The following is a 25,235-nucleotide window of genomic DNA, read 5'->3' on the forward strand; positions in this document are numbered from 1 at the left end:
TAAATTAGGTGACGAGGACTGGGTAAGGTAGGTGACGAGGACTGGGTAAATTAGGTTGCGAGGACTGGGTAAATTAGGTTGCGAGGACTGGGTAAATTAGGTGACGAGGACTGGGTAAGGTAGGTGACGAGGACTGGGTAAGGTAGATGACGAGGACTGGGTAAATTAGGTGACGAGGACTGGGTAAATTAGGTGACGAGAACTGGGTAAGGTAGGTGACGAGGACTGGGTAAATTAGGTTGCGAGGACTGGGTAAATTAGGTGACGAGGACTGGGTTAATTAGGTGACGAGGACTGGGTAAGGTAGGTGACGAGGACTGGGTAAACTAGGTGACGAGGACTGGGTAAACTAGGTGACGAGGACTGGGTAAACTAGGTGACGAGGACTGGGTAAACTAGGTGACGAGGACTGGGTAAACTAGGTGACGAGGAGTGGGTTGCAGGTGACGAGGACTGGGTAAGGTAGGTGACGTGAACTGGATAAGGTAGGTGACGAGGACTGGGTAAATTAGGTGACGAGGACTGGGTAAATTAGGTGACGAGGACTGAGCAAGGTAGGTGATGTGAACTGGGCAAGGTAGGTGACGAGGACTGGGTAATTTAGGTTACGAGGACTGGGTGAATTAGGTGAAGCGGACTGGGTACTACAGTAGGTAAGGTAGGTGACAAGGACTGGCAAGGTAGGTCACAAAGACTGGGTAAGGTAGGTCAAGAGGGCTGTGTTCTAGATAAGAAAATAGTATATTGCACATTTACTCAAGTTTTATTTCCATATTAATTACCAAAGTTGGCTGTGAGCATTATCTTCCTTTAAGAAAATCTAGAGGAATGAAAGATTTGAAGTTCTCTGGCAAGGAACAAATGCTGTAGGCACAGGAAAGAAAAGTCGTATATGTCAGTTAATAGTTAATTCATATTTTGTATATCTTTAAGTATATTAGTCTTCAGTACAATTAATGTTCCTCTTTATTTATTCAGGAAACCTTCATAGCTTTCCTGTAATATGGGAATAATTATGCATATAGTAGACCTAAAAACATTACCCTTGTAGTAAGCGATCTCTTTGTATGACTGTCGCCTTAAAACCACACACTTGGTTTCCCCTGTTGTTAAGGTCTTAGACATCTTGAGAAGTTGGTTTCCTTCTCTCCTATAGTACAGCCAACAGAGGTCACTATCCCAATTCACTTATGCCTCTAAAAGTTGCAATTAGTTGTTTTAATGGTGTAAGAAGTGAATCTCAATTCAAGTGGATTCAATTGTGGGAAAGAATGAAATTTGCTGTCACTTGTGGTCTGGTTGAAATATTAAGTTGTGTTGGCACCATAAGGATTTGTTGTCAAGGCTTTTTTGGTACAAGTATTACTAATTGAAGATTCTTCCTCAAAACATTAATGTAGGTCATTGTCATAGTTGCTATAGCTCTGAGTAAACTCGCTCAAATATTTTTCAACTTGAAAATGTAAAATAAAATCTTAGTCTGTTAAATACTTGAAAAGAAAATAAGGAAAAGTTAACTTCGTAGGTTTTATTATATAACTGTCATTTATAACACAACTGATAGAGTTGATAACCTGTCAGTAAAAGAAAAATCTAATATTTCCCTTTTTCCGTAGGCTGCACTGTCCACTATAACCGCCAACATGAATGGATCCAGCTACTGCAAACTGGAATTTTGAAGTTCTTGGATCTTCGCTTTGCTAGTTTGATGAAGAGCTGTTGAAGGAAGATTTTATAAAAGGAGACTGCCAGTAAAAGATTTAACAAAATTGGAAGCCATTAAAAAACACCCACCCTATCCAACATGCTGGCTTTTGTCAAATCATTTCAGAAATGTCTTAAATACTTTCAGGGAGTTTGACAGGTATGTGTACTGAGTGGTATGTTGAGACTAGGTATTCTATTGCCATTGACTGACACTTTCGGTCATTATCTTACTTTTTACTTTTGCGGGTTTATTCTCGCCCTCCATCAGACACTGTCTGTTCAGGCGGGCCTTGGTGTGTGAAAATAATTTCTTTCCAGTTAATATTTTGCTCTATCTTATCAGTTATTCGTTAGCATTTTTATTCAGGCTTAATAGTTTTCAGGTCACTATTATAACACTTTCTAAAAAGATAAGTCTTCAGGTTTTTCTTGAAAGCTGCCACATTTTTTCCATTCTTGACATCAAGTGGAAGGTCGTTGAAGAGTCTCGGTGCAACATATCAAAACGTTCTTCCTCCTATTGCATGATTTCACACTAATTTCGAATAGTCTATGTTGGTCATCAGCATGTCTAACTCTTACAGCAGCGCTGGTAGCTTGAGGGTAGGGGACCAAGCAATCACAAAGATATTTAGGCTTATTACTTTTAAGTGCTTTGTAAGTCAACAAGCAAATCTTAAATTCAATTCTAGCCTTCAGGTAACCAATGTAGATCGATCAATGCAGGAGTTATTCTCTCCCGAAGTTTAATGCTTTTTATCAGTCTACTATTAATTTTGGAAATTCATTGAAGTCTGCTTTTAAATGTTCAGGAGTGTCTTTTAATAAATTCTATTCAGTAAAGTTTCTTGATTTAATACAAGTAAGATTTTCAAAGTTAAATCATCCCAGACTTACATATTTTGATTATGCAGGATATGCTGTTTGTAAATCTTGACCAAATCATGCTCGACTTCCTTAATTTGTATATTCCTTCATGCAAGATTAAATAGGTAGAGAGAAAATGTCCCAATTTCTTTTAATTTGTATTATCGTTTATGCAAGATCAAATACTAAGAAAGAATTTAAGATATATTTCTATTCTACTGCCGTGCAAACCTAAAGTTTTTTTAATGACCCCCAGGGGAATTATAGTTTTTAAAGAGTTCTTATAGAATTTTTCATATATCAAGAAACCAAATATTTGATGTCTTTAAATATGTAACTTCCCTGCTAGTTACATATATATAGCTTAAATCCCGCGTTTCGACGCGCGCATGTAATATGGGAATAATTATGCATATAGTTGACCTAAAAACATTGCCCTTGTAGTAAGAGATCTCTTCGTATGACTGTCGCCTTAAAACCACAGACTTGGTTTTCCCTGTTGTTAAGGTCTTAGACATCTTGAGAAGTTGGTTTTCTTCTCACCTATAGTAGAGCCAACAGAGGTCATTATCCCAACTCACATATGCCTCTAAAAGTTGCAATTAGTTGTTTTAATGGTGTAAGAAGTGAATCTCAGTTCAAGTCAATTCAATTGTGGGAAAGAATGAAATTTGCTGTCACTTGTGGTCTGGTGAAATATTGAGTTGTGTTGGCACCATAAGGATTTGTTGTCAATTTTTTTATGGTACAAGTATTACTAATTGAAGATTCTTCCACAAAACATTAATGTAGGTCATTGGCATAGATACTAAAGCTCTGAGTAAACTCGCTCAAATATTTTTCAACTTGAAATTGTAAAATAAAAACTTAGTCTGTTAAATACTTGAAAATGAAATAAAAAAGTTAACTTCGTAGGTTTTATTATATAACCGTCATTTATAACAGAACTTATAGTTGGTAACCTCTCAGTAAAAAAAATATAATTTCCTTTTTCCGTAGGCAGCACTGTCCACCATAACCGCGAACTTGAATGGATCCAGCTACTGCAAACTGGAATTTTGAAGTTCTTGGATCTTCGCTTTGCTAGTTTGATGAAGAGCTGTTGAAGGAAGATTTTATAAAAGGAGACTGCCAGTAAAACATTTAACGAAATTGGAAGCCATTAAAAAACACCTGCCCTATCAAACATGCTGGCTTTTGTCAAATCATTTCAGAAATGTCTAAATACTTTCAGGGAGTTTGACAGGTATGTGTACTGAATGGTATGTTGATACTAGGTATTTTATTGCCATTGACTGATATTTCGGTCGTTATCTAAAGGGGTTTCTTAAGGAAGTTTACTATTAATTTTGGAAATTCATTGAATTCTGCTTTTAAATGTTGTTCAGGAGTGTCTTTTAATAAATTCTATTCAGTAAAGTTTCTTGACTTAATACAAGTAAGATTTTTTGAGTTAGATTATACAGGATGACTAGGTTGTAGATCATGAGGACTAGATAAGGTAGGTCACGATTGCTGGGTAAGGTAGGTAACGAGGATTAGGTGGTAGGTGACGAGGACTAGGTCGTGTTGGGTATGAGGAATATGTTGGGTAGATCACGAGGTCTAGGTAAGGTAGGTCACAAGTACTATGTAGGTAACGATGACTAGGTTGTAGATCATGACTAGCTAAGGTAGGTCACGATTGCTGGGCAAGGTAGGTGACGAGGATTAGGTGGTAGGTGACAAGGACAATGTTGTGTTGGGTACGAGGAATATGTTGGGTAGGTCACGAGGAATATGTTGGGTAGATCACGAGGAATATGTTGGGTAGGTCACGAGGACTGGGTAAGGTAGGTCACAAGGACTATGTAGGTAACGATGACTAGGTTGTAGACCATGACTAGCTAAGGTAGGTCACGATTGCTGGGCAAGGTAGGTGACGAGGATTAGGTGGTAGGTGACGAGGACAATGTGTTAAGTACGAGGAATATGTTGGGTATGTCACAAGGACTAGTAGGTCACGAGGACTAGGTAAGGTAGGTCACAAGGACTATGTAGGTAACGATGATTAGATTGTAGATCATGTGGACTAGCTAAGGTAGGTCACGATTGCTGGGTAAGGTAGGTAACGAGGATTAGGTGGTAGGTGACGAGTACAAGGTTGTGTTGGGTACCAGGAATATGTTGGGTAGATCACAAGGAATATGTTGGGTAAATCACGAGAACTAGGTAGGTCACGATGTCTAGGTTGTAGATCATGAGTACTAGCTAAGGTAGGTGACAGGGACTAGGTTGGTTAGGTGACAAAGGACTGGGCAAGTTAGGTCACAAAGACTGGGTAAGGTAGGTCAAGAGGACTGTGGTCTAGATAAGAAAATGGTAATATTGCACGATTACTCAAGTTTTATATCCATATTAATTACCAAAGTTGGCTGTGAGAATTATCTTCCTTTAGGAAAATCTTTAGAGGAATGAAGGATTTGAAGTTCTCTGGCAAGGAACAAATGCTGTAAGCACAGCAAAGAAAAATCGTATATGTCAGTTAAGTTTATTGATATACTGCATATCTTTTAAGTATATTAGTCTTACGTACAATTAATGTTTCTCGTTATATATTCATGAGACGTTCATAGCTCGCCTGTAATGTGGGAATAATTATGCATTTAGTTGAACTAAAACCCTTGTCCTTTTAGTAAGAGATCTCTTCGTATGACTTCTGCCTTAAAACCACAGACTTGGTTTCCCCTGTTGTTAAGATCTTAGACATCTTGAGAAGTTGGTTTTCTTCTCTCCTATAGTACAGCCAACATAGGTCACTATCCCAACTCACATATGCCTCTAAAAGTTGCAATTAGTTGTTTTAATGGCGAAAGAAGTGAATCTCAATTCAAGTTGATTCAATTGTGGTTAAGAATGAAATTTGCTGTCACTTGTGTCTGGTGAAATATTATGTTGTGTTGGCACCATATTTGTTGTCAAGGCTTTTTTGGTACAATTATTACTAATTGAAGATTCTTCCACAAAACATTAATGTAGGTCATTGTCATAGTTGCTATAGCTCTGAGTAAATAAGCTCAAATATTTTTCAACTTGAGGATGTAAAATAAAAACTTTGTTAAATACTTGAAAATGAAATAAAAAAGTTAAACTTCGTAGGGTTTATTATATAACTGTCATTTATAACACAACTGATAGTTGATAACCTGTCAGTGAAAGAAAATCTAATATTTCCTTTTTCCGTTGGCTGCACTGTCCACTATAACCGCCAACTTGAATGAATCCAGCAATTGCGAACTGGAATTTTGAAGTTCTTGGATCTTCGCTTTGCCAGTTCGATGAGGAGCTGTTGAAGGAAGATTTTATAAAAGGAGACTGCCAGTAAAACATTTAACAAAATTGGAACCATTAAAAAACACCCTCCCTATCAAACATGCTGGCTTTTGTCAAATCATTTCAGAAATGTCTAGATACTTTCAGGGAGTTTGACAGGTAGGCTATGTGTATTGGTGTGCTACTGTTACTAACACACATTTGGGTTCCCTTCAAATGTCATCTTCAATGTGTTATAGATTAGATTTGGTATGTTACATCTTCAAGTAAAGTCTAGGTAAGTTAACTTTAAAATAGTTTATTCTTTAAGAACAGTATTAACATCTCCATCACAGGAGTATAGATGGTTTGGTCGGATGACCATTCCGTATGATATCTCAAAATGAACTGCCACAAATATCCATATTCACGTTAAAGTTTACTTAATTATCTCAGCACTTAATGGATTATAGTAAACACAACATTAATACCGTAAGGTACTTGTTCCGTTCTCATAGACAACTCTTTCTCACGGGCGTGGTTGTGTTTACTCTTCATGAAAAATGTTACATTGCTGAGGTTTGGCATTCGCATCCTGCTTATGATATGACTATGGCATTTCTCACACTTCTCTTACTTCCACAGTGACCTGTAGGTCATGTGTTTTAAACAAGTAATATCTATATATTACATGTGTACTAAATGGTATGTTGATACTAGGTATTCTATTTCCATTGACTGACAGTTTCGGTCGTTATCTAAAAGGTTTTCTTAATCAAGGAAGTTTACAATTAATTTTGGAAATACATTGAATTCTGCTTTTAAATGTTGTTCAGGGGTGCCTTTTAATAAATTCTATTCAGTAAAGTTTCTTGTCTAGACATAAGTAAGATTTTTGAAGTTAAATCATCCCAGACTCACATATGTTGATTATACAGGATATGCTGTTAGTAAATCTTGACCAAATCATGCTCGATTTCCTTAATTTGTATATTCCTTCATGAAAGATTAAATAGGTAGAGAGAAAATGGCCCAATTTCTTTTAATTTGTATTTTCGTTTATGCAAGATCAAACACGTAGAGAGAAAATGGACTTGTATACTAAGAAAGAATTTAAGATATATTTCTATTCTACTGCCGTGCAAACCTAAATTTTTTTGAATGACCCCCAGGGGAATTATAGTTTTTAAAGAGTTCGTATAGAATTTTTCATATATCAAGAAACCAAATATTTGATGTCTTTAGATATGTAACTTCCCTGCTAGTTACATATATACAGTATATCTTAAATCCCGCGTTTCGACGCGCGCATGTAATATGGGAATAATTATGCATATAGTCGACCTAAAAACATTACCCTTGTAGTAAGCGATCTCTTCGTATGACTGCCGCCTTAAAACCACACGTTTGTTTTCCCTGCTGTTAAGGTCCTAAGCCCCTATTACACGTATCCGGTTTCCTATGGGCAACCTGGCCTACGGCGCCGTAGGAAAATCTGGCTTACGGCTAGAGCTATTACACGTATTTGAACGGCCGAAGGCAAGTGGGTCAGGGTGGCACTGTTTGTGGTGGAGTAGTGACAAGTCTTATCTCGACAACATTCCCGTTCCTATTGCTCTAGCGTGCTACTTGAAGGTGAAAACAAGAAAAAGGAAGATTTGGTTCAAACAATGGCTGCATAAACGACAAAAATACTCTCATGTTAACTTAATGAAGGAACTACCACTAGAAAAAGATGACTGGTTTAACTACATGCGGATGGATCACGACATATTTGTAACTCTTAAGTCAGATATCACCTTTAACAGAAAAAAAGGACACTTGCATGAGAGAAGCAAATAGTCAACATGAGTGTCCTTCAGCCACTCAGACTGATGTCATAACATATGGTGAGCAATTACACGCTACGTCCTCGGTCCTGACTACGACGGCCGTACGGCCAACTTTAGTACTGGCGAAAGTTCATCCGGCCGGCCGTGGGTGAGCTTTCATACGGCTGATTTGCTATTACACGCTCCGGTTTGAACATATGCTAGCATCGCGACCGACGGCGCCGTAGGAAACCGGATAAGTGCAATAGGGGCTTTATACATCTTAAGAAGCTGGTTTTCTTCTCACCTATAGTAGAGCTAACTTAGGTCATTATCCCAACTCACTTATGCCTCTAAAAGTTGCAATTAGTTTTTTTAATGGCGTAAGAAGTGAATCTCAGTTTAAGTGGATTCAATTGGGGGAAAACGAAATTTGCTGTCACTTGTGGCCTGGTGAAATATTAAGTTGTGTTGGCACCATATTTGTTGTCAAGACGTTTTTGGTACAAGTATTACTAATTGAAGATTCTTCCACAAAACATTAATGTAGGTCATTGTCATAGATACTATAGCTCTGAGTAAACTCGCTCAAATATTTTTCATCTTGGTAATGAAAAATAAAAATTTAGTCTGTTAAATACTTGAAAATGAAATAAAAAAGTTAACTTCGTAGGTTTTATTATATAACTGTCATTTATAACACAACTGATAGTTGATAACCTGCCAGTAAAAAAAAAATCTAATATTTCCCTTTTTTCATAGGCTGCACTGTCCACTAAAACCGCCAACTTGAATGGATCCAGCTTCTGCAAACTGGAATTTTGAAGTTCTTGGATCTTCGCTTTGCTAGTTTGATGAAGAGCTGTTGAAGGAAGATTTTATAAAAGGAGACAGCCAGTAAAACATTTAACAAAATTGGAAGCCATAAAAAACACCCGCCCTATCAAACATGCTGGCTTTTATCAAATCATTTCAGAAATGTCTAAATACTTTCAGGGAGTTTGACAGGTATGTGTACTAAATGGTATGTTGATACTAGGTATTCTATTGCCATTGACTGACAGTTTCGGTCATTATCTAAAAGGTTTTCTTAATCAAGGAAGTTTACAATTAATTTTGGAAATTCATTGAATTCTGCTTTTAAATGTTGTTCAGGAGTGTCTTTTAATAAATTCTATTCAGTAAAGTTCCTTGCCTTAATACAAGTAAGATTTTTTAAGTTAGATTATACAGGATGACTAGGTTGTAGATCATGAGGACTAGATAAGGTAGGCCACGATTGCTGGGTAAGGTAGGTAACGAGGATTAGGTGGTAGGTGACGAGGACGATGTTGTGTTAGGTACGAGGAGTATGTTGGGTAGATCACGAGAACTAGGTAGGTCACGAGGACTAGGTAGGTCACGAGGACTTGGTAGGTCACGAGGACTAGGTAAGGTAGGTCACGAGGACTATGTAGGTAACGATGACTAGGTTGTAGATCATGACTAGCTAAGGTAGGTCACGATTGCTGGGTAAGGTAGGTGACGAGGATTAGGTGGTAGGTGACGAGGACAATGTTGTGTTGGGTACGAGGAATATGTTGGGTAGATCACGAGAACTAGGTAGGTCACGATGTCTAGGTAGTAGATCATGAGTACTAGCTAAGGTAGGTGACAAGGACTAGGTTAGTTAGGTGACAAAGAACTAGGCAAGTTAGGTCACAAGGACTGGGTAAGGTAGGTTACGAGGACTGTGGTCTAGATAAGAAAATGGTAATATTGCACGATTACTCAAGTTTTATGTCCATATTAATTGCCAAAGTTGGCTGTGAGCATTATCTTGCTTCAGGAAAATCTTTAGAGGAATGAAAGATTTGAAGTTCTCTGGCAAGGAGCCAAATGCTTTAGGCACAGGAAAGAAAAGTCGTATATGTCAGTTAATAGTTTATTCATATACTGTATATCTTTAAGTATATTAGTATATTAGTATATTAGTACAATTAATGTTCCTCTTTATATATTCATGAAACGTTCATAGCTCACATGTAATATGGGAATAATTATGCATATAGTTGACCTAAAAACATTGCCCTTGTACTGTAGTAAGCGATCTCTTCTGATTATTGTCGCCTTAACACCACACTTTAGTTTCCCCTGTTGTTAAGATCTTAGACATCTTAGTAAGTTGGTTTTCTTCTCTCCTATAGTACAGCCAACAGAGGTTATTATCCCAACTCACATATGCCTCTAAAAGTTGCAATTAGGTTTTTTAATGGTGTAAGAAGTGGATCTCAATTCAAGTGGATTCAATTGTGGTTAAGAATGATATTTGCTGTCACTTGTGTCTGGTGAAATATTGAGTTTTGTTGGCACCAAAAGAATTTGTTGTCAAGCCTTTTTTGGTACAAGTATTACTAATTGAAGATTCTTCCACAGAACATTATTGTAGGTCATTGTCATAGATACTAAAGCTCTGAGTAAACTCGCTCAAATATTTTTCAACTTGAAAATGTAAAATAAAAACTGTCTGTTAAATACTTGAAAAGAAAATAAGAAAAAGTTAACTTCGTAGGTTTTATTATATAACTGTCATTTATAACACAACTGATAGTTGATAACCTGTCAGTAAAAGAAAAATCTATTATTTCCTTTTTTTTCCGTAGGCTGCACTGTTCACTATAACCGCCAACTTGAATGGATCCAGCTACTGCAAACTGGAATTTTGAAGTTCTTGGATCTTTGCTTTGCTAGTTCGATGAAGAGCTGTTGAAGGAAGATTTTATAAAAGGAGACTGCCAGTAAAACATTTAACAAAATTGGAAGCCATTAAAAAACACCCGCCCTATCAAACATGCTGGCTTTTGTCAAATCATTTCAGAAATGTCTAGATACTTTCAGGGAGTTTGACAGGTATGTGTACTAAATGGTATGTTGATACTAGGTATTCTATTGCCATTGACTGACACTTTCGGTCATTATCTAAAGGGTTTTCTTAAGGAAGTTTACTATTAATTTTGGAAATTCATTGAATTCTGCTTTTAAATGTTGTTCAGGAGTGTCTTTTAATAAATTCTATTCAGTAAAGTTTCTTGATTTAATACAAGTAAGATTTTTTAAGTTAAATAATTCCAGACTTACATATGTTGATTATACAGGATATGCTGTTTGTAAATCTTGACCAAATCATGCTCAATTTCCTTAATTATTGTATTTTCGTTCATGTAAGATTAAACACTTAAAGAGAAAATGGACTTGTATACTTCGAAAGAATTTAAGATGTATTTCTATTCTACTGCCGTGCAAACCTAAAGTTTTTTAATGAGCCCCAGTGAAATTATACATAGTTTTTAAAGTTCTTAAAGAATTCGTATAAGATTTGTATATCAAGAAACCAAATATTTTATCTTTGGTTACGTAAGGGATATTCATAGTTCAGTAACATACTAATATATTTTGTTTCTAAATTGTGAGCAGGAGATTTTGTGGCGTAGACTGAAAGCATAGATGTTTAATGCAGCTGAATGCTGAGATTTCGAATAGCAGAATATAAACTTAGAAATATTAGGAATTTCTAGTAGAAAACTGTAAGTGCCATGATTTATAAATAGCATCAGACTGTAAACTCCGTTACAACAAATATTTTATTAGCAGAATGTAAGCACAAAAGTTTCTAGCAGCCGATATTATTACAGTAATGGTACTACGAAGGGTTTAATTTTATAAAGGTATATATTACATAACTGGGTACAGGTAATAGTTAATTTTTTACGGGTTTTGGGATTTTACTTAATGACACTTCTGAACTTGTTACTGAATTAGCTTCTAGCTTTGTGGAAATGTAAATGAATTTGACTAAATGATTGTCACCAGTTAGCATAGGGCTTAGGTTAAGAGCTGTAATGTGGATATTGAATGCCAACACGTTTGAGGGGTAGTAAAGTACGGTCTAACGATAATAATTCAAAAGTAAACAGAAGTAACTAATTTAGAGAATTTACGTAAGGGTTGGTTATGATATAGGAGGTTAAAACTCTTTATTCAAGTAGAGAATTTATGTAAGGTTAGTTATGATATAGGAGGCTAAAACTATTCAAGTAGATAATTTACGTAAGGTTAGTTATGATATAGGAGGTTAAAACTCAAGCTACTTTTAAGTAGAGAATTTACGTAAGGTTAGTTAGGATATAAGAGGTTAAAAACTCAAGTGACTTGAGTAAAGAAAATGTACGTAAGGTTAGTTATGCTGGAGGAGGTTAAACTCCGGTAGAGTATATAGATTTGCATAAACGTGGGTATATTGGCGGTATATAACACTTTCTAATGGATAATTATGAGCTTGTCCTGATTTTAGGTTATTCAAGCTATGGCAGTCACGTTCCACTATTATATAAAAACGTTGTTTGTCTGTATACTAAGATGCATTAAATAATTCTATGATGAGGTACGTCAGGGTACACAGTCACTAAGCTATTTTAACAAGCTTATGATGAGGTACGTCAGGGTACACAGTCACTAAGCTATTTTTAACAAGCTTCTAGTATTAGATATTATACCCAAAGGTTTGCTGAACTTGTTGATTTAACATTGTATATTTAAATTTTTTTAAAAAAATTTTTTTTTAATACTAGTTTATCAAGAGGACTCTTAACATCAGGTATGTGTGCACAATTAAAAATTAGGCTTTTTTGTATGTCATTTCATTCATGAAGTTACTAGGAAATTTATATTCTTTGATGTTTTTGTTTGTACTTTCAGTAAATTAATTTCATTATGAATTAAAAGGTACAGTTTTAAAGTTATTTATAAAAATATCCTTTATTGTGTATGTGTAGAAGTTTAAATTATATTAGTAAATTGTTCGTCTACCTTACAGGAAACAAACATCATTCAACTCCTTATGTGGAGATAACTAAATAATTCAAGGAACATTTAATTCAACCGGCCAACAAGTCTTAATGTAGCTGGCCTCGTCACTACTCTTCTCAATCTGCAATCCCACATGTTCCTCCAGCAGCCGTAGGAGTAACATTCGACTGTCCAACAAGTTTTGATGTAGCTGGCCTCGTCACCACTCCTCTCAAACCGCAATCTCATATGTTCCTCCAGCAGCAGTAGGAGTAGCATTTGACCATCCAAATGTTTTGATGTAGCTGGCCTCGTCACCACTCCTCTCAAACCGCAATCTCATATGTTCCTCCAGCAGCAGTAGGAGTAGCATTTGACCATCCAAATGTTTTGATGTAGCTGGCCTCGTCACCACTCCTCTCAATCCGCAATCCCGCATATTCCTCCAGTAGGAGTAGCATTCAACCATCCAACAAGTCTTGATATAGCTGTCCTCGTCACTACTCCTCTCAATCCGCAATCCCACATGTTCCTCCAGCAGCAGTAGGAGTAGCATTCGACCGGAATGAGTCTTGATGTAGCTGGCCACTTCACCTCTCCTCTCAAACCAAAATCCCACATGTTCCTGTTCCTCCAGCAGCAGTAGGAATAGCATTCGACCATCCAAGAAGTTTTGATGTAGCTGGCCTCATCACTAATCCTTTCAATCCGCAATCCCACATGTTCCTCCAGCAGCAGTAGGAGTAGCATTTGACCGTCCAACAAATCTTAATGTAGCTGTCCTAGTCACTACTCCTCTCAATCCGCAATCCCACATGTTCCTCCAGCAGTAGTAGGAATAGCATTTGACCGTCCAATAAGTCTTTATGTAGCTGGCCTCTTCACCATTCCTCTCAAACCGTGATCCCACATGTTCCTCCAACAGCAGCATTCGACAGTCCAACAAGTTTTGATGTACAGTAACTGGCCTCTTCACCACTCCTCTCAAACCGCAATCCCACATGTTCCTCCAGCAGCAGTAGGAGTAGCAATAATGTCCTAGACCTTCACATCCAGCAGCTGTATTTACTCCTCATTCCTCTGCTCCTCCTACAGCAGTATTAACCTTCTCCCCTTCATTTCCTTTTCCTACAATCCTGCATCCTGAACCTTCTTCTCTTCCTGCAGCAGTGCTATGTCCTCTACCTTCTCCTCATCCTGTAGCAGCAGTAATATATCAGTCCTATATCCTCCCCTTCTTTTCCTGCAGTCCTACGTTCTGAACCTTTTCCTCTTCTCTTCCCTATAGCAGCATTACATCCTGAGGCTTCTCTTCCCTTCTTACGTCAGTTCTCAGTTCTACATCCTTTCATCTTCCTGTGGCTCCATTACGCACGTCCTCAACAACAGTACTACGGCCTCAACCTTCTCTTCCTGTGGCAACAATACGCACGTCCTCAACAGCAGTACTGAAGTCCTTAACCTTCTCTTCCTGTAGCAACATATGCACGTCCACAACCTTCTCTTCCTGCAGCAGTACCACATCCTCAACCTTCTCTTCCTGTGGCAACATTACACACGTCCGCAAACTTCTCGTCTTCCTGTAAACAGCATTACGTACGTCCACAACCTTTTCTTCCTGCAGCAGGACCATCATTATACTGTGTACTAGTGATATTTAGAAAAAGTAAAATTTATTATAAAATTACCAAGGAAGCATTTATTGACTCGTAATTTGAAAATAGTGAATTGTAATTTGAAAATAGTGAATTAAAAATACAGAATTAAATGTATTTATATTTTATTTTCCCTCCTTTCATATATGATTTCAATGCCCAGTAGTTTTCTTCAGAGAATTGCTTATATTTCAACCAATAATGTAAGTAATACCACATTTAATCTCTCCAATAATTCAGATATTTCTATAAATTTAAAGTGTCCCAATATGCAAGATTATTCATTTAAAAATTTTATATATAACTTTTGCTTCAAAAATATATTTAATATTTATTCAAAATCTCTTCACTTTTGTTTTAAAATATTTTAATTAAATAATGCGTCAATAATTAAATAATGCGTCAATATATTACCAAGGTTATGCTGTACATATAAATATCCAAATATCCTTTTCCTCGCATATTAAAACGCGATCGCCTTTTCATGCAATATTGACGAACACCATGTCAAAAGAACTTTTTCTGGTTGGTCCCAAAGCTCCAATTATGATTACTATATTGTTATATCTTTAATTGAAAATTTATGATCATTAACAATTCTGTTGATATATAAATGTGCAATGAAATCATTAACAATTCTGTTATATAAACATGAGATGACAAAAAAATTTTTGAAGTCGTATGACAAAACTTCACAACTTTAGACATTACCTACCATAATTGTTATTTTGACATCCAGTAATGGCGCTACGTAGTTCGAACTTCCACTGAAATCCAAAATTGAATTGAATTATCTTGAGCTTCTCCATAGGGCTCATATCTCTTCCCTATCCATAGCACTGTCACAGATGATACTCAGACTTAATGGTGGCTAGACACTCTCCACAATAACAAGCACATTGTACCTTCTCCACTTCAGTTTCTTTCTTCCATCTCTGAGTTAAATAATCACAATCCTGTGTAAAACAAAAGTTAATTCTTATAGGAGCATCTAGGTTAACAGGAATAATGAAAAGATAGATAAAAAAAAATAACACTAGTTTAAAAAACTAGACAATTTATATTATGTTACGTGAAGTGGGAAGGTTTCACACCAGTGGTGGATGACAAGATAGACAACATCAAACCAGAAATAAACAACTATAAACTTTTCGAGAAACTTTATGGACAAGTGTCAAGGAAACCTATTCCAGGAGGAAGCAGAAATAATTGTTTCCCATGTATCACAGAACAAGGTAGAGAAATTTACAATGATTATACACAGTCGCACAATTCAGACCCTTTTGCCCAAGACACACCATTTTCGTTGACCTGAAAGAGGCAGGGGCACCTCCATTATAAGAAAAAATTAAAGTTATTTGACAAATAAAAATTACTGATTATCCTGCGGCACCCTTGCAGTACCAGCTGAACTCGGCTGAGTCCCTGGTTAGGCTGGAGGAACGTAGAGAGTAGAGGTCCCCTTTTTTGTTTTGTTTCTTGTTGATGTCGGCTACCCCCCAAAATTAGGGGAAGTGCCTTGGTATATGGATGGATGGATGGATCCTTTATCCCAAATCACCTACAAATAAAAGATAAAGAATATCTCATATCCTAAATCACCTACAAACCAAAAACAAACTAAACACCTACGGGCTGCAGTGTTACAAGAGCCCGGGCCTGACCTCAAGGGCCAGGCAATCTATAAGCAACAAAGAAATCATTGAACTAGGAGACCCTTTGTTGTCCTCTGTAGCCAGCGAGAAAAAGGAGAGATGGCAGGAACTGACAACCACCACAGATATAACTTGGAACGGTAAGGAAGCACTGGAAACAATCTGTAAACCGAACTATGATTAGAAAACCCAAACAAGAATGCCTACAGTAACACACAGTAATAAAAACATTAGCTTGAAGGAAAGCAATATAACAAATAATGAGGTTATTTCAAGAGAATAAAGGACAAAATAAAACCTGCAATGCAAGAAAATAATGAGCTTGCATCATTTCCTGTTTTAGAACTCCAAGAAGTCATGACACACCTTAACCCTGGAAAAGATACTGGTCTGGATGACATTACATCTAAGATAGTGCTGCACTTTAGCAGCAGAACTAAATCATGGGTATTGGCACATCTTGATAATTGTGAGAGAACATTCCAGATCCCAAAACTATTGAGAAGAGCTATAGTTATGGCCTTACTAAAACTTAGAAAAAGACCTCTGACCCCTTAGAGCTATTGGCCAATATCTCTCCTCTGCATTGTTTATAACTGTACGAATGGATGATAGTGTTCTGCATAGCTCCCAGTCTTAGAACAACTGACATCAGACCAGGCTGGCTTCAGGGCAGGAAGATCCTGCTGCTCATAGGTTCTTAGCCTCACTCAGTATATTGAGGATAGCTTTGAACTTAGGAAAATCACAAGGACAGTATTTGTTGACCTAACAGTAGCCGATGACACCATGAACCACAGATTGCTTCTTTTGAAACTTGCCAAAGTTATTTGCAATGCAAGCATGTGCATATCATCCTAACACTGCCGTGTAACAGGTTTTTCTGTTAAAATGAACGGTAGGAAAAGCAAATGGCGAAAACAGAAAAACTGCCTCCCACAGGGATCTGTGTTGGCCTCCATGCTTTTCAACATCTATACCAACGATCAACCAGTTTAAATCTACAGATATATCTAAACTTTAAATATCTGTAGATTTATATATGCAGATGACCTGTACCTAGCCATCTAGTCAGATTCATTCACTACCACTGAGTATTTTATCAGATGCTTTGAAAGGTTTTAATGAATACTACAAGTAAAACTTCCTAAATGACAACCCACACAAAACACAGGTATGCAATTTCCATCTTAAAAATTGCCCGACAAAAAAGGGAGTTGAACATCTCATGGAATGATAAACTGAAGGATAGCTTCCCTTCCTATATAAACATTACAATAGAGCAAACAATTTTTTAGGGAACATGTAAGGAAAGTAAACTAAAAGGAAACTAATAGAAATAGCATCCTTATCAAACTTGCCAATTCAAATTAAGGAACACATCCTCAAACCCTAAGACACACAGCTAAGGCACTAGACTGCCAAATACTTTTCACCAGTTTGGGAAAGGTCATGCGAGTCCCATACAAATTATGTCAAACTCAATCAAGCATGTTGCATAATTATTGGTGCCCTAAGACCAACACTCGTTTTAGTACCTCTATAAATTGGAAGGCATTACACTAATGAACATCCGTCAAACTGCCCGTTCACAGACCCAAAAGTACCGTATATTTCCGCGTATAAGGCGACCTTCATATAAGACGAGGTACTAAATTTGAGCAATTTTTTATGAATTTATCTCATATCGGTAGTATAAGACGACTGCTCAATCATAAAACCATTTGTGTATAGCCTAGGCAAGCTTTTGCAACACCAGATATCTTTTGAAATATTGGTTATGTAAAGATGAGGATATTACTTACTGTATCCTTATAAATTAAAAATTAATGAAATAACAAAACAAATCCTTTACTGCTTTCCTAAAACACACGTCACCTAGCCTACATTGTTTTGTTTACGCTCATCAGCTGCTCACGTACGAAATGCCCGTTCCTCCTCTTCCTTCTTCTTCTTCTTTTATGTTCTTTGATGTTCTTTGCGAGTTTGTTATAAAAGCATAGCATAATGTAAAGGTGGACAGTGTTATAAAATAATTTTTAAAATACGGGATCTCAAATGCCATGGATCCCAGTGAAGACGATTTATTGTACGAATGCGACGACGAAGCCAAAGTCGACTCACCGGAACTGGACTGGAATCCTTACGATGATGGCGTATATGATAAATCTCGTGATATGTTCGAACAGCTTTTCGAAACAGACAGTAATAATTGTGAGGAGTTTTAGTGGTTTTAGATTAATACATGTCGCAGGTTTGAAGTTTAATATTGATTGGAAATAAAGTTATACAAATTTTTAGGTTTTAAATGCAATGCTGTAATGTACCGTAATTTTTATTGAGAAAAAGATTGTACCGTTTGTAATCCAGAATTGTTATTTACAGCTAAAAATAATTTTTAAATAAATATGACATCGTATATGTTATTATCGTAATTAACACTAGCGTTAAAATTACTGAAAGGTTAGCGAGAGAAAAAGTTGCTAACAACGCAACCAATACTCGATGTTTACATTTTCTCAGATGTGCTCGTATGGTTGAAAGTTGGAATTATTCCTCGAATTTATCATTTATCCCATTTTTGTAGATATGCCAATAATATATACGGTAGAAATTGTTTCATTACTTTCGTTATACATTTATATTTTAATGTAAATCATTTCATGTGTGTCGGTGGTTATCGCACCTCAACCTAGGCTAGCCTACTGATAAACCAGACAGAATTCAAGGTGTGATTTTTATAACGGTAGTATAAGACGACCCCCCATTTTTAATGGTTAAATTTTGGAATACAGGGTCGTCTTATACGCGGAAATATACGGTATAAACAAGAGATAACCGGCTAGTTAGACAAAGACTAAAATCGTGGAAGAGCTTCATAACCATCACTAGCCGCGACCCTATGGAGTCAGAAACTTACCGCCTAGAACACCGAAGAGAAACAGACCACTGCCCACCTGGTGAGGACATCCAGAGCCCATACGAGACTCTTCCCCATAGAACAGACCTCTTTAGAAAGGATTGGGTTACTCTTAATTGAGCAAGAGCCGAGTGCACAAGACTGGAGACAATCTTCATAAGTGGGGGTACACCCCCTCTGCAAGTGATGTGGACATCCCATCCACACAATGGACTATATGTTTGGTGGGTGTGAGCCGGGATCAATCTGTACAGATTTGGACCTCTACTAAAGTAATCATGCCACTATGCAGTGAATACACTATGGGCATTAGACATGATGAGTATGGTAGAGGAAACATTCTACTTTGAACTTCTTAGACTTGAAAGTTTTTATAATGCATTCTACACTTTTCAAGCTTATCGACATTGTGGCCCAGTATTAGCAACTGAGTCTTGAATTTCCCTCCACCTTTTTGTCTTTAATGGAAAATTTCCTTTAAAAAAATTCTATTCCAAAATAAAAATTTTCCCCACTAGGTTATGCACGGATTTTCCGAATTACTTTAAATTTGAAATTGAAATGGCACTTAGCATATTCCTAGAAGTACCTAGATACTGCTCATCAGAAGTGTTCATTGAACAGGAAAAGATTTATTTCAAAATGGCTCTCATATTTCCACTATACTACAGTAGTTTAGTGACATGAGACCTTGTTGGCGGAAAGCCAACAATTGTAAACATTGATAAATCTCAATTTATTTCATTTGATTACCGGTTATGGATTTAATGCATACAATCTATTCTACAATATAACTTTAATCAATCCCTCAATCTTCAGTAACCTACAACAAATGCAGCCGTTTCTGGTCCACTGCAGGAGAAAGACCTCAGACATGTCTTAATTCATGTCTGGGGTTTGGTCAGTTCTCATCATCACGCTAGCCAGTGCGGGCTGTTGATGGGGGAAGATTTTCGTCTGATCGCTCTCAGAAATTCAACCTAGTATGGGTGACCCTACTAGTACAGCTTTACTGATCATGGCAATGCACAAACCCTTTCTGCGCATCAAGGTATCCTCACTCAGACAAGTGGCAATAATGATTAAATTCAAACATTACATACAAGAGTCAGAGTAATGCTCACCTGCTTATATGAAAGTAGTAGTATCCTGCTGTGACATAAATGATAGCCATCACAGCTACAGATGTCCTGATCAAAATCAAAGGAGACTAGTGGGGTCAGATCTTGTCGTTTTGACTTTTAGTAGCAGGAGACATGCATTACCAATAACTTCCTTTTAAAAATTGAGGATTCCGTTGGCCCATCCATGCCGTTTATAACTTCATCTCGAGGATTCACATAATGGTTCACCTCTCCCTTATCTTCATGGCTGGACATGCACTCTACTCTCTTCTCTTCCTGCTCAAAAAAAAAAAATCATAAAAACCAAAGTAGAAACCAAGGCATAGGCAAAATTCTATCAAACAGAATTGTTCTGTAGGAAGAGCTTTCAAATATGCAGCCCCAAGACTATAAAATAAGCTCCCACTAAATATCCAAAAATAGTGATGAAATTGATGTTTTCGAGAAGAAACTGAAGACTGTTTTCCAAGTGCTTCGATAATGTTGATTTGGGAATAACCACACAATATGTGGTGCGAAAAGCTGAATGCCCGGAAATTCATACGATAAAATTAATGCGAAAGATCCTGTAGAGAGTAGGGTTTCCCTGCAGTATAGGCCCAAAAAGGCAGCTCTCAAAGTTAACTGAATATAAACTTGCTTTGCCAGTTCTTGAGCAGTATAGAGAAGTGCCATTCAGCTAGAATGCTTTTTTAAAATAGATTTTCAGCTTAATTTTCAAACCTTCAAGGGAGTTGATTTGCCTAGTTGCCAACAAAAGAATTTCTTGAGAAACCAAAACCTTCAAACAAATTTCATCATTTTGGTTTAGTTTACACTAATGTAGCATCTCCTATAAAGTCAAAATTCTTTGTTTCTGTCAAAACAAGGCTCAATGGAAAAACTATGATAAACTGTGTCCAATGAAAGGTCAATATATTTTTATGCAAGCAATTGTGAATAAAAAATACAAAAGTAAATTGTCAAGTAAAATTAAAATAAAGTCAACATTTAGGCCTACGTACAAATTAACATCTTGTTAATGCTTAATTCTTAACCTATTATTCTTGACCTTTAAGACACATATATACTTCAGCTATTTATAAAGCTTACACTGCTTGGTGTACCTCTTATGCCTAACAACCGTTTACCTGTTATAGTTAGAGACCAAGTTATTAAATGAGATTGCAAGGAATTTAGGTTCAACCTGAGGTATTGACACTTTACCAAAATGAAAACTTGGGTTTTTAGGGGACATGGCAGTGAAGACATTTTACATTGTACATCTATACTTTAATTTCAACACCAGTTTCATTCCAAAATTTAGCAAAGACGTTTCATTCCCCCACCCACCCCTAAATTTTATTTTGAATAAAACATTTTACTGAAAAACCTGAGTTTCCACCCACTCGCCTGCAGTGACTAGCATAGTTACTGTAACTTCAGTAGCTCTGCTTACAGGAACCTTTGACCTTTTCATACTACTACTCATGCTATAGTTTCACTGCATGAGTTTGCCACTGCATACTGCAAAGTATCATGGGACACTGTTGGTGACAAGCCATATATAATTTTCTTAACTACCGTTGTTCAGAAATACTCCCAAAAATCATTTCCTCATTCCATAGTACCACTTTATCTACCTAGATATTCCACTCCTCTGGGCATTAAAAGGTTAAATATTCAACATACCAAAAAGAGAATTGTTCTCACCTCTTTGACATCAAACATATTATTCATCTTTTCTTCATGGAATTATCTTGAGGCGAATCTTGAAACTTTTTAAGATTTTGTGCCGACATTTAACAGCTGCCGATTTTCAGACCCATATTAAGAGCACCAAAAACTCGTCGTTTTGACAACTGGTAATTGGCAATATTCTCATCTCTCTTCCTCCTCTTGTTCTTCTGATAATTAAGTCATCCATTTTGGTGTTAATACCAACAAACCTGTATAAAAATAAAAGTATTAAAACTAAAGGGAAACAAAGGAGAAAACAAGCTTAACTCGTAAAAATTCCGTTTAGCATCTTCAAAAACAAATTCCGTTTAGCATCTTCAAAAACGAATTACACTAGCACCAAAATTGGTCTTTCATTGTTCCTTAAAAAATGTAAAGGTGTTTTTCTGGACCAATTTTTCAAGCATTAACACTGTCTGTTACCATCAACATTACATAATTTCATATAACTATACCTATTGTTACCCACATGTGAACATATATGACACATTATTATTATAGTTATAAGTTAAGCTATAACCCTAGATGGAAAAGCATGATACCATAAACTCGAAGGATCCGAGGGAAAAATTAGCCCAGTGAGGAAAGGAAATAAGTTAATAAATTACGAAAAATAATAGAAAAAAATAAAATAGTAAATAGTATAAGAACTGTAGCAACATTTAATAAGACCTTTCATATATAACAATAAAAACTTGGAAAAAAAACAAGGAGAAATAAAATAGAACAGCGTGCCCAAGTGTACCCTCAAGCAAGGGAACTCTAATCCAAGATAGTGGAAGACTATGGTGCATAGGCTATGGCACTACCCAAGACTAGAGCTGCTTACCATAGCTAAAGTGTCTTCTAAAAAAGTACCCACAATCTTCTGTGTTCCCAAATTCAATCTTCTATCTCTATGATAAACTATATGTAATTAGGTATATAAGCATAAACACCTGTGTTCTATATGACAGTCAACCAAATACCAGCCCTCAAAAATCAATCACTAAGATAAATTTTAAGGAGCTCTTACATAATTCGATATTTATCAAAATTGTCAATTTATTTCAATATTGCCCAGCATTTATTAGTGTTATTTTCGAAGGGAGCGTAATTTTTCCTATAAGAAAAAGTAGTTGGAATACTAGGATACATTGAGATGTAATAATATACAATGAAACCGACTTGGCTGCTGCTACCCAAGCTTTATTCAACTTAAACTTCAGTAGATTATTCCCTGAAACAACCATGAACATAATTAGCAATGACCCCATAATAAATGTAATACAAACTATGTTAGATCCTCAAAGTAAATCTAATTAAACCAAATAGATACAAATGGAATAAACAAAAGGAAATACAAAAGAAACAGAGAATTACTTGATAAGTTGCTTTGACTGTCCGTCTGTCCCTCCATGATCTCCATCAGGTAAGTAAACAAAGTATGAAAAGATCACCAGACAAACGGTTCAGAGTGAGGTATGAAAGAGCAAAAGGACAAAACAATATTATAACACCCACTTTATATGAAAAATTGTCCCAATAAACTACGATGCAAAAATTAACCCAGTATTGAAAATTCACCGAAAATTGTCTTATAGATTATATAAAGCATATTCCCTATTTGTTTACAAGACCACTATTTCCATATACTGCCAAAGTTTGCAAAGCTATAGCTTTCCCCAGTTACTTTTCCATGATTTAAAACAATTAGCCACATGGATAAATTAAAATTATATAAAAAAACTATAGAATTATAAAAACCCAGCCTGGTTTCCTTACTAAACAACCTGGAACTGACATCGTCAACATAGTCAACCAAACTGAAGTTCGTGATGTCATTTGATATATATATTCAAAATACTCAATTGAAAATGGAGTAATTACTCAAAATTTTGACTATGTTGATGTCAGTTCCAGGTCGTTTAGTGAGGAAATCAAACTAAGTTTTTTTTCTAATTCTATATTTAGTTTATAATTTCAACATGTTTCTCACGGGGCGAACCGTTTTAAATTATGAGAAGGTAATAGAGGAAAATAATAGCTTTGAATAATTTGGCAGTATACGGAAAGCATGGTATTATGAAATACCGCCTCATATTTAAGTTTGAATGTATTTTTTATTAACACAATCTAGTGCTCCCCAGTCATTTCCCTTTTGTACTATTTTTTTCCTGGAAATGGTCCGTTATTGTATTAAACAAATTATCTAGTTAAACTTTACCTAAAATAAGGGGGGAGGGAGGACAAGGCTATCAAATAGGTAAATACACTATATCAAGTTTTATGTCGATTTTGTTTAAGTTGCTCTGTCGAGTTTAAAGGCGGATTTACAAGGTCGAGCGGTTCGCAGTTCGATAGATAAGTTTTTGAAGTGATGTTCAAACGTGTGAAAGGGGCATTTGGTTATCGAACACGTTCGTCGAACAGTTCGAAGAAAGTCTGTTCTCGCCTGACTTTTGTGGGCGGGGCTTAATTGTACACAAACCTTACGCATCTGTGACTGACTCCACAGCTTCGAACCGTTCGACAAACGGGTTCGACAACCGAGTTCAATTAACCGTTCTACCAGAATAATTAAGTATCACCAATGTGATAAATCAAAATTCCTAATCCATTTACATTGGAACTTTAAATAAGAAACCAGCAAATTTTGAAATATTACCATCATTGACAAAAGCCAAATCAGATCATTTACCCTTAAAACTATGCAGGGTTTGTAATACTAAATGCATAAATGACCAAATGATTATAACCGTAAACTCATATTCAAACAAATGCTACCCCTTTCGTAAGTCCCAAGGACCAGCAACACCAATTACCTTCTTGAGTATCCTTGGAGTACCCTACATTCCAATCAGGAATTTTCTTATAATATAAACACACCACAATAATGCTTAAGCCCCAAATACACTATCAATAATCAGTATTTGTGCATGCATGTCCGATGTGAGTGGGTGTGAGCGTTTCCAAGCAATCAATCCCACTAAAAAAATGACATGCTTGTACTGTACATGCAAGGAAATTGTACAGTCATGATTGACAGTGTATTTGGCCTTTTAGACAAAACGAGAAATAATTTTGAAAACACTTACGAGTATCTTCTTTGTGTAGGCACAAAAGGTCACTATATATTTGTGGACAAAAGCACCAAGCACAAATTTTCACAAAAGGACACTAAATAATTGTGGACACAAGCACTGCAAGCACAGATTTCCAGGTAGCAAATCGCCTGTGACCATACAGTCCAGCCCTGAGTTGACTTGGAAACAGAAGAAGAAGACGGAAAGACTCGCCAGGAGTTTGGTTTCTTTAGGGTCCTTGGAAGCTCCTAGCACCATCTAGCGACGGAATTTTCAAATCACGAAAACTTGATAGTTAACTTTAAAAAATAATGTCTATTTTCAACTTACCGCTTTCTGTGTCAAAACTTACTAAGAATTGGTCATAAAGGAAAAACGTATATTGTAAGGAAACTATTTAAGATTATTTCATATGCAATGGATTATTGCAGCAACTAAATAAATTCAGTACGTACCTAAAACTGATAAAGAATTGCATGAGTAAATCAACCTTTTATTTTCATGTAATGTAAACAAATCCAACAAATTCTCTCACGATGCAAATTGATTTTGTATGATTAGAAAACTTTCTGTCTTCCATCTATTTTTCAGTTAACT

The 25,235-nt window shown here is 36.3% G+C and overlaps 2 long non-coding RNA genes across 2 annotated transcripts; one reads left to right on the top strand and one right to left on the bottom strand.

Annotated features, from left to right (window-relative positions):
• Positions 1-5,842: 5,842 nt before the first annotated feature.
• On the top strand, positions 5,843-10,739 carry LOC137627763 (uncharacterized). Its single transcript, XR_011041216.1, has 3 exons — positions 5,843-6,045; positions 8,439-8,684; positions 10,319-10,739. It is a non-coding gene; the product is annotated as an uncharacterized lncRNA (long non-coding RNA).
• A 1,791-nt stretch (positions 10,740-12,530) lies between these two features.
• On the bottom strand, positions 12,531-24,803 carry LOC137627764 (uncharacterized). Its single transcript, XR_011041217.1, has 5 exons — positions 24,651-24,803; positions 21,547-21,782; positions 19,855-20,130; positions 14,871-15,111; positions 12,531-14,147 (listed from the first exon to the last, which is right to left on the bottom strand). It is a non-coding gene; the product is annotated as an uncharacterized lncRNA (long non-coding RNA).
• Positions 24,804-25,235: the final 432 nt, after the last annotated feature.

This window comes from Palaemon carinicauda, chromosome 35 (assembly GCF_036898095.1).
Source record: "Palaemon carinicauda isolate YSFRI2023 chromosome 35, ASM3689809v2, whole genome shotgun sequence".
NCBI classification, from domain to species: Eukaryota; Metazoa; Arthropoda; class Malacostraca; order Decapoda; family Palaemonidae; genus Palaemon; species Palaemon carinicauda.